Below are 12,261 nucleotides of genomic sequence, written 5' to 3'. Positions count from 1 at the left end.
AGCGGATAGGGTCACCAGTGCGCTTAGCTGAGGTTCAGCCCCTTCGTGATTGTATGGCAGTATGCAATGTTCATGATCTCAAACACTATGGCAGATTCTTTACTTGGACTAATAAGCAAACGGGTGCTAACCGGGTCATGAGCAAGATTTATAGGGTGATGGGAAATGATCAATGGGAAGTTAGTTTTCCTAACTCATTGGTTCATTTTCTTGTTGAAGGAGAATATGATCATTCTCCGATGCTAGTGTCTTTTTCTGAAGTCCAGCCGACTAAGAAACCCTTTTAGTATTTTAATTTTTGGGCATTGCAGGACGGGTTTCTTGAGAGTATTCATGAGATTTGGTCTGTTGAAATTGAGGGCTATGTTAGCTATCAAATTACTCAGAAGCTACGGTTACTTAAGAGTAAGTTGAAGACCTTGTATGGAAAGGAGCACCTACAGCGGAAGGTGGACAAAGCCCATTCTGAGTTGATATCTATACAGAATCAGCTTTATGATCATTTGGGTGACCATACCTTAGCTACTCAAGAGTGGGTTGCTGCTGCTAAGGTTCAACAACTAAAAAAAGAGCTTGAAGATAGTCTTCGACAGAAAGCTAAGCTGAACTGGATAAAATTTGGAGATGATAACACGACGTTTTTTCATCAGAGCATTAATTACAGACTTAGGCATAACAAAATTGCTTTCATTCGATTCCAGGAGAAGGACATCACAGAGCCTTCTCAAATTCATAAGGCTTTCTTTGATTATTATTCTGATCAATTTTTCTTTAAGGGCAAGGATAGGAATAAGGTTAATATAGATACAATATATCAGGGCCCTATCCTTTCTGCTCATCATCATCATCAGTTACTTGATTTCCAATTTTCTCCTTCTGAAATTAACATTGCGTTGTGGAGTATTCCTGATGACAAGGCTCCAGGGTTAGATGGTTTCAATAGCAATTTTTATAAGGCTGCATGGGAGGTTGTGGGAGATGATATCATCCGAGCAGTTCATCAGTTCTTTGACAATGGCAAAATGCTAAAGAGTTGGAATATCACGACAATTACTTTGATTCCATAGGTACATAGTCCTTTATATCCAGGTGACTTCAGGCCAATTTCTTGTTGTCATGTATTGTATAAATGTGTATCTAAGCTAATCTGCTCTAGACTCAAGCTTGTATTGGATTATTTGATTGATTAAGCTCAAGGAGCCTTTGTAGCAGGTCCTAGTATTATGCATAACATTTTACTTTGTCAAGACATAGTGAAGCACTATACTAGGCAATGGTGTGCGCCCAGTTGTCTCATGAAAATTAACCTATGCAAAGCTTATGACACGATGAATTGGCAATTTATTAAAGAGATGTCGGTGACTCTCAATTTCCCGCACCATTTCATCAAAATCATTATGGCGTGTATTACTTCTATGAGCTATGTCTTGATGATCAGTGGGTCTCCTACTAACATTTTTGCAGCAAAACGAGGGTTATGACAAGGTGATCCTCTCTCACCTTTATTGTTTGTTATTGGGATGGAGTATTTGTCTAGGAGTTTGAAAAACATCGTGGTTACCTTTGGTTTTCACCCTCGATGCAAATCCATTAACCTTACACACCTATGCTTTGCGGATGACTTGATGATCTTTTGCAAAGGTGACCTTTCTTCTGTTAGGATTATTTGTGAGTGCATCAAGGTTTTCTCCAATACTTCAGGGCTCTGTGCTAATACAGATAAATCTGCAATCTATTTGGCTGGGATAGATACAACCCTTAAGGAGGATATTAGAGACATTTCTCAATTTGCCTTAGGAACACTCCCGTTCAGATACCTAGGTGTTCCTTTTTCGTCTAAACGCCTTAGCATTGCTGAATGTGAGCAGTTGGCTGATAAGATGACCAAACGCATCAGCTCTTGGTAGTGTAAGCACCTCTCCTATGCTACTAGACTGCAACTCATCAACTCAGTCTTGATGGGGATATCTTCTTATTGGTGCCAAATTTTTATTATTCCAAGAAGAGTAATCAACATTGTGAATTCCATATGTCGTTCCTTTCTTTGGTTTGGGGTTGCTCACTCACCTAAACCTGTCAACATAAATTGGAAAACAATTTGTACTCCTAAGAAGGTGGGTGGCCTTAGCATACGCAACATCCATCTTTGGAATCAGACAGCGGTGGGTGAAATCGCGTGGCATATTCATATGATGAGGGAAACCTTATGGGTTAAATGGGTTCATGGAGTATATACTAAAGGTGCAAAATGGGAGATATTCAATGCGCCAATTACAGTTAGCTGGACTATAAAGAAGCTTTGTCAAGTAACAGCTCTTTTGAGGCCATGGGTATGTAAGGATGAATATTTCCATCAAGGAGGTATATGAATCTAATTTGGGGAATAATCCGAAGGTACAATGGAGGCATCTGGTATGGAATAGGATATCTATTCCAAAGACTAGATTTATTTGTTAGTTAGCTGCTCATCAAGGATTAAAAACAAAGGACAAGCTAAAGCATATTGGGGTGGTAGATAATGACATGTGCTCTTTGAGTGGTATTCACTTTGAAACACACGCCCATCTTTTCTTTGAATGTCCGTTTTTAGTCTTTTATGTGTGGCAGGAATCAAGGATTGGACAGGTATAGTTATGAAGCCTTTTTCTCGTATGGACTTTAGAAAGTATGGTCTCTCTCGATCAAAGCAACAAGTCATGACTGCAGTATACGCCTCCACTATATACCATATTTTGCATTGTAGGAATAAGGCAATATGGAATCACTTTGTGCGATCTCCTCGATGTATTGTCGACACGATTAAGGCGGATGTGTCACAACGATGTCATGTGCTGAACATCGATCATTTGAAGGAGAATTGATCCATTGTGCTGGTTGCGCTTGTAGGCATGCCTACTATACCTATTTGCTGTTTCCAGTTGTTGTATAGGCTTTGTGCTTGCTTTATAATCTTTCTGTATAGCTTTGGACTTTAGCTGACAAACTTTGTCGACTCGTTTTAGGCCTCGCCTTCCTCGTATGCACATGAAGAGTGGGACGGGGAAACCCTTCATAGAAGGTGGGCCTCGTTTCCACACTGATGCAAATAAGGTAAGCTGAGTTCTCTTGCCTCGATGTATTTTGTTTTTGCCTGGTGAATGATAAGTTTTTTATTTGCCAAATAATAATAATAATAATAATAATAATAATAATAATAATAATAATAATAATAATAATAATAATAATAATAATAATAATAAGAAGAAGAAGAAGAAGAAGAAGAAGAAGAAGAAGAAGAAGAAAATAATAATATTAATATAATTTATAAATTATTTAAATTAATAATAATAATAATAATAATAATAATAATAATAATAATAATAATAATAATAATAATAATAATAATAATAATAATAATAATAATAATAATTATTATTATTATTATTATAAATTAGTTAAATTAATAATAATAATAATAATAATAATAATAATAATAATAATAATAATAATAATTTATTTAAATTAAAATATCAAATAATTTTAAAAATTTAATTAATAATAATATAAACTATAATATAATTTAATTAAGAATAATATAAACTACTAAATAAATACAACATTATTTAAATAATTTAAATAATAATAATATAAATTACAAAATAAAATAATTTACTACAACGTATATTAAATAATAATAATAAAAAAAATTATAAAATAATTTACATAATAATAATATAAATTACAAAATAATTAAAAATTTATTTATATAATTAAATAATAATAATGTAAATTATAAAAAAATAAAAAATAAAAAATAAAAATTTGAGCCGCGTGTGACTTCAAATTTATTTTTTTTAAAAAAAAAACACCCATTCGAATCAATTAAAGTACGTACCCAATCGGATTCATAGTCGCTTTCATTAGCCATTGTAAATCGATTCCAACTTTTTGCTTGTTTAAACTCATAGAGCGTTTTTAGAGAGATATTACCGTGTTGAGTTCGTATATTATGCAGGGGCGCTACTGGAAGTTCAATATATATAGGGTCGCGATAAAAATGTTCGGGATTACGTTTAAACTTTTGATTTAATGTTTTTAAAGTGATAATAGTGGTATTAAGTGAATTTAAGTATGTTAAACAAATTTAAAGTCTAGAGGCATTTTCGTCATTTCATTGAGATAAGGATGGCGATAAATAATAATACACTTATTTTAATTGAGGTGAAATTGAACAAGTTCTTTAAGAACTTTGTCTTAGTGTAATGGCAATCAATTGTTTTTTACTTTGTACATTTATGAAATATTGGGTTCTTAGCTATATGTATGACTTATTGATAGAGCTGTTTATGGGCGGGCTTAGGCGGTTAGCAAATCGGGTAGTATCTAAAAACTCTATCCGCGGGCTTAAATATTCAAAAGCCCGCCCGCGCTTGCGGCATATTTTTTTGTCTCTACCTGCCCATTTTTAAAGCGGACAAGACTCGCGGGTAGGCGAGTATTACTTATATAAAAATTAAAAATATAAATCATATTATAAAGTTAAGTTTTAATGACAATTAAAATACAATACATTGTCTAAAATACTCTAAATATATATAAAGTCTCAAAATACTCAAATTACATGAATATTGAATATAGACTGTGGAGTCTGCTACTTTTTTGAACTTTGATAGTCGACTGCTTGAGTGCTTTGAGGGTTATAAATATAGAATGTAGACAGTAAAATTGTAAACTTTAAAGTCTAAAAGAAGCAAACCCCAGAGCTAGTACAAGAGTAATAAACTAAAGTTGGGTATGGATATGGGTATTTAATTATTTTTTGAAGATTGAGTTAACTTATCAGATGCCATATGTTAATCAGCCAACAAAATAGGATAAATTAACTCAAATGTTCTATATTCACCAACTTATGCGTACAAAATGAACAATGAAAAAACTAAGTGTCCTAACTTAATTTAGTAAGAAGAAGTTATGTTAAGAGTAATATGAATTTCGTCCAAGCATGCATGAGTTACAAATAGAGGGTGTTTGTTCGATAAAGAAGCATGAGTTGAAGAGTTTGCAAAAACAATGTTTAAAAACTTTAATAAAGAAGCACTTCTATATTTATTTTTTTTTTTGGATGTTTTTGTGTCGAACTTGTTGCGTTGCATATGAAGAAAAGAATCCCAATAACACTTTGTGGCATCAGTTTAATTTTTCAAGCCACGTCGCAACTTATTGTAGAAATGCAAATAGATGATCGAATGCAACAAGAGGGGGGTGAATTGTTGTGTATTAAGCTTAAGATTTTTGCCTATAATTTTGCGGATTTATCACAATAAAATAAAACTTAAACTTAAAGTGAAGAAGATAAAAGGAGACAAAGATTTTACGTAGAAACCTTCTTGGCCTAATAAGAAGGAAAAACCATGACCCCCCGGGATTTCAAAATTCTTACTATGTTTTAGGCAATCAATTACAATCACATAAAACAATTTGCTTCACTTGAAGCTTCTCTATTCTAGGCCTATTTCTCTTTCTCTTTCTCTTTCTCCTTCTCTTTCTCTTCTCACGCTTCTCTTGAAGCATCTTTATTCATCTAGACTTCCCTTAAGTCTAGTTACAACAAAACACACAAATACCCTTACAAGGCCAAATTCTCAAGAGGATAAAAAATTAAATAGTTGCTTTAAGAAAAATATAATAAATTAATTGGCATGAGATAGCTGAAAATATTTTTCTTAATAGATCTTCCTTATTGGACACTCTTGGATTGTCGATTCAATCAAGAAGTACTTCTACTTATAGAGTAAAATACCATAACATAATGAGTATGATAACTTCCAATTATCCCTTGATCCTAAAATAAAGGAGGAGTTACTTGGAATGGATGATCATGCTGCCACGGTTATTATTCTCTAAAAATAAAGTTGTGGTTCCTTCATACTAAAAATAGTATAGGAGCCAAATTTGTCATCCTTATTAACTGAAGACTTTTTCTCAACAAAGAATATGTCTTTAGCATAATTTTTAGGCGTCTAAAAATAGCTTTTGCCAATTAATGAAATAATTAAATTAAGCAACTGATACTCTTAACCGTTACATCAACTTAAAAACAGAGACCAAAATATTTACAGTTTTTCAGCCGATGTGTTCTCCAGACTTACAACGTAGGAACAGTGTACTGTCTCCATCTACAACTTTCGTCAGATTGTCAACTTTGGAAACATTAGACAGCCTATCTACTTTTAACATCCTAAGCATTTATCTAACTTCTTGGATATTTACGACAAGTACAACTTTCACGAACCAAGTCATAGGCTTCATCAACGATTTTAACAAAATCGGATATTTACCTCCAAGACAATCTCTAAAACATGTTTGTTTATTTAAAAGTGAAGTCATCATCAAAACCTAAGAGGCCAACACTTATTTTCACTGTTATCTTGAGTTTTGATAGATGTGGCGTCATTTTCTAAGAAAGCTTCACCACAGGGCAAATACAATAAACCATTTATGTATAAATGAAATAAATATAATAATTGGGCCAACAAAATTGAACGATAACTAAAGTTTTCAATTCATAAGGATCATACATAAGTGCATTGAATTGGACTAAGATTCCTATGGATTATACTATACTTAGGGCCTCTTAATTTCTAGCGCTGTATCTCTCATATGTAGAGGATTAGTGAATTGATCGAGTAACGTGAAAAAACCTTAATATATTACATTATATCTAATCTTCCATATAACTAAAAGAGTGAAGTGTTTTGTATTAGTATACGTGGAATCAATTTAATGTATGTGGACTAATTAGAGGGACTACAATAGTTCCTAATATATTAGTTGACAGCGACTTTCCGACGTTCTTAATTGCTAGTTTGACCCTTTGGCCCTACATTCAAATTCGTAACCCATGCAGATTTAAATTTGTTGTCTCGTCATTGACTTAACTTCAAGGTTATTTTCCAAATTATTTTCAACCAAAACTCATTTTTCTATTATAAAAATAAAAATAAAAATAAAAATAAAAACTTCAATAAAAAATTTCTTGGTGAAGCCATTATTTATATTTTAAATCCCAAAGAAAAAGTAATATAATTGACTTTCTTGATGATAATTATATTGTATCATTACATTGTGTAAAGGAAAATATTATCTACATCATATCGTGAGCTAATGGGAGAGTACTAAAATATAATAAGCATGATAATATTAGCTTCAAAGTCAGCTTCATCTCCAAATCATGATCAGAAACATGAATTAGGGAAGGAGTCAAAAGCCTTTCAATTAGTGGAAAAAAGAATGGAAACTTGGATTAATTACTACTTGCAATGGAAGCATGAATTATTGCCAAATTTGGATAAGTGTGTTGATGTTGTGACTATTATTACCTATTTAAGGGATACTGTTTGGTTCATTCCTATCATACTTATTTTTTAATCGTTATTGCTCCCTTAATTCCTTCTAGAATGTCCTTTAATGTCCATGCAATTAGTGATGCTGTAAGTTATTTTATTTGCTCTGTTTAGAAAACGCGTTAGTTAGGTCTTCAACTATGATATGGTATTTTACCGACATTTAGAGATCGACATTTCCAGTACGTTTGGTTACTATTATTAAATCGTGGTAATGAGAATGATTTATAAAGTAATATTTCATCAAAAGTTTCATGTCATTTCCATGATAAAGAAACTTTGATCAAAACAAAGTTTTATTGTTTACAAATTTCCATTACAACTTTATCATACGACAGTAAATCCACTACCAGATTCGGGTCCAAAATGGAACTGACTTGCTTTTGCTTTCTTTTTGTATTTTTTAATCGTGTTGAGATTGCCATAAAGCTAGATTCATAGACTAATAATATATATATATATATATATATATATATATATATATATATATATATATATATATATATATATATATATATATATATATATATATATATATATATATATATATATATATATATATATATATATATATATATATATATACATATATATATATATATATACATATATATATATATATATATATATATATATATATATATATATATATATATATATATATACATATATACATATAAATATATACATATATATATATAAATATATATATATATATATATATATATATATATATATATATATATATATATATATATATATATATATATATATATCTATATATACATATATATATATCTATATATACATATATATATATATATATATATATATATATATATATATATATATATATATATATATATATATATATACATATATATATATATATATATATATACATATATATATATATATATATATATATATATATATATATATATATATATATATATATATATATACATATATATATATATATATACATATATATATATATATATATATATATATATATATATATATACATATATATATATATATATATATATATATATATATATACATATATATATATATATACATATATACATATATATATATATACATATATACATATATATATATATATATATATATATATACATATATATATATATATATATATATATATATATATATATATATATATATATATATATATATATATATATATATATATATATATATATATATATATATATATATATATATATATATATATATATATACATATATACATATATATATATACATATATACATATATATATATACATATATACATATATATATATACATATATACATATATATATACATATATACATATATATATATACATATATATATATATATATATATATATATATATATATATATATATATATATATATATATATATATATATATATATATATATATAATTTCACAATCGATCACCCAAAAAATATTATACAATTTAAAATTGTCTTGAAAATATCCAACGAACACATTAAAGTTGTTCGTTACATAGATAAACATAGCCGATACACAATCTTTCATTTAAAATAACTTAATATAATTAACAAAAGTCGATCATTTATGTTCTTAGTCATCCAATCTTCTCAATTTGTCAAAATTCTTCAACACTAATATCATCAAGATCCTAAAAACCAAATAAAACTTATTAATAGATACTACTCCCTCCGTTCTTTTAAGTTTGTCTACCTTATTATAACGGGTAGTTTCAAAAGTTTGTCCACTTTAGAATACTTTCCATTTTTGGAAATCTTTTTTTCCTAATATACCCTCATTTAGAGCTGTTCAAATGTTACCCGACCCGAAAATCCAAACCGAAACCGAAAGTTAACCGACCCGAAAGTATTTTTTTTTTTAGGTTTATCGAACTGACATTATCCTAACCGAAGCTGCGCCAGAACCGATTTACGACCGAAAATCGTAAAATCGAACCCAAACTGCGACCGATTTTTATAACCGACATATAACTATTAACCAAGATTACCCAAACCTAATAGTATCTGGCCCGAATCATGCTCAAAATCGAACTTGATCCGGCTAAAACCGACTTAACCCGAACGAATTGTTAATCGAAATGCTGTAAACCTGAACCAATTTTTAACATAGAAGTATGATTAACTCATATTCAATCATCTTATTAGTTAATCTAATAAAGTAATAGAAATTTTAATAAATTAAATTTTATACATACATGCTTTCATATATTTAGAGTTAATAATCAATGGTCAATGTTTATTTAACTATTTTTAATCAAATTAGATGAAAAATGATTAAACTTAATTAATTAACAGTCAAGCAAGTAAAAGTAACAAAGTAATGATCACTAACTGATTTGCATTGTAACTATTTTGCCTTAACTAAGGGGAATCTTATCATCAATTAAAAAATGTATAACAACTTAATCTGATATTGACTCGATCTATAATAATTAGTAATTCGTAGTCGAATTCTACTAGAAAATAATACCTGAACCCGATCTGTACCCGGTGAAATCGAACCAATTATTAACTGATGACAGTCCAAAACCGATTGACTACACGACACAAACTTCAACTGACACCGAATCGATGCTAACCCGATAGCTCAAATAACCTGGAATACATGGACACGTCTCTAGACTGGCGTGTCCCGAGTCGAACACGTGTCGGACACGAACACGCGAAAATCCGTGTCTGACACGCCAAATGAAGTGTCCAATATTTTAATATTTTTCCGGACACGCGGACAAGGCAAAGACACGGCAAGCAGTCAAGGACACGTTTTTTTACAAAAAAAAATTAAAAAAAAAGTTGAAATGTTGTTCTTGATTTTTTTGTATATCCTCTTTGAATATTTGTTAATTGTTATTTGTTAATGTTAAATTGTTAATGTGTTATTTGTTAATCTTAAATTCTTAATCTTAGTGTTTGTAATTTGAATTTTGAAAAGTTGAAATGTTGTTCTTGATTTTTTTTTATATCCTCTTTGAATATTTGTTAATTGTTATTTATTAAAATTGTTAATGTGTTTGTAATTTGAATTTTGAAAAGTTGAAATGTTGTTCTTGATTTTTTTATGTATCCTCTTTGAATATTTGTTAATTGTTATTTATTAATATTAAATTGTTAATGTGTTATTTGTTAATCTTGATTTTTAAATCTTAAATTTACCTATTTATTTGGTTTTCTTTGATTTGGTTTGTATGACTATTTTTAAATACTCATGTTGTTTATTTGGTACTTATTTGCATTTATGTGAGTTTTATGTTTTTAAAGTGTTTATTTACATATATCAAATGAAAGATTGTAGAATTATTTTTAATTTGATATATTTATTATATTACATTTTCATGTCCCCGTGTCCGCCATTTTTAAGTTAACGTTTTTCCGTATCCGTGTCTTATCCGTGTCCATTTTAGTGCAACCTAGCAAATAACTGATCTTCAACCGAACCGTAACTAACCGACCTAAACCGAGTGTGACCTGCCATAACACGCATCCGAAAAATAACCAATCCGCAATACAACTGAACCGAATGACACCAGTCCAAAACCGATCCGATCACCCGAATAAACACCTCTACCCTCATTTCTCACTCTCACTCCCTTATTTTTCTAGTATATTCACTCTTTCACTCTTTTTTTGTTTTATTTTAATTTTATCACTCATACTTTCAATACAATCATTATTTTACGCCAATATCTAATTAAAATAATACACAATACAATAAAAGATTCTATTTTTCTTAATATGTGTAAAAAACTCAAATTGGATAAATTTAAAAGAACGGACAAATATTATTTTAAAAAATTTAAATATAAGATTATAAATTGTAGATTGTATTTTGGAGTGGTTTACATAGAATAAGATTTTATAAAAATGTCAGCTATTATAGATTTTATTCAGGAGTGATTTACACCAAACACATACTAACAGCATAATCCTCAATCAAACATGCAATTTTTTTATTCTGAAAATTTAACTGTTAAACATCCCCATAAGTTCCTTCCACTTTCCGGCAACTGTTTCAGATTCACTTACCAATGATTCGAATTCAATCCAAATAAAGCACAGATCTGACAATTTTCTCATATAGATTAACCATCATCAATTACAAAACATTTTCAACCCTTTTTTCACAATTCAAATGTTCATAATAATCAAACTCTTCCAATCTGTTCCAACCTAACAATCAGACTTCAGTTCCTACTCACTTGCTACAATACCTCTAAGTTGTGATTACTAATTACTACTATCACTATTAGCATGATTAAGATGATTCTCATGCAAATGGTGATTATTTATTTCCCCACCACCAACACCACCACTTCCGCCTGTGAGGAATGGGGGGAGAAGCCTGTCGCTGTGGGAGAGTGGCATGACGACAGGTGCTGCTGTGGGCGTTGGATTCGGCGCTGTGAGGAGCAGGAAGCGACCTTGGCGGTGGGACTTGGGAATGAGGATTAGGGTTTGTCGTGTGAATAGTGGGGTACTGGGGTTTTAGGAGTAGTGTACAGTGAGTTAGTGTGTGACTTATCGGTAGGGATGGTCATGGGTTCAGGACCCTGTTGGACTCGTTCCGGACCCGTTCCTTTTTTAAGGGTCTGGGTCTAAATTTTTTAGACCTATCGGATTCGGGTCGGATCTGGATCCAAAAAATATTTGACGAGTTTGGGTCCGAGTCCTAAGGTGAAGACCCGGACCCGGACCCGAACTCGGACCCTAAACTTTTAAATTTTATATTATGAATTTCCGATTTCTAAATTCTAATATTAATTTTTTTATTATTAATATATAATAATATAATGCCTTGGGCCCTTGATCAGTCGGTTACTTGATTCAC

The sequence above is a fragment of the Amaranthus tricolor genome, chromosome 2 (assembly GCF_026212465.1).
Source record: "Amaranthus tricolor cultivar Red isolate AtriRed21 chromosome 2, ASM2621246v1, whole genome shotgun sequence".
Classification (NCBI taxonomy): domain Eukaryota; kingdom Viridiplantae; phylum Streptophyta; class Magnoliopsida; order Caryophyllales; family Amaranthaceae; genus Amaranthus; species Amaranthus tricolor.
The sequence above is the reverse complement of the archived record's forward strand: the minus strand, read 5'-3'. Positions refer to the sequence as shown.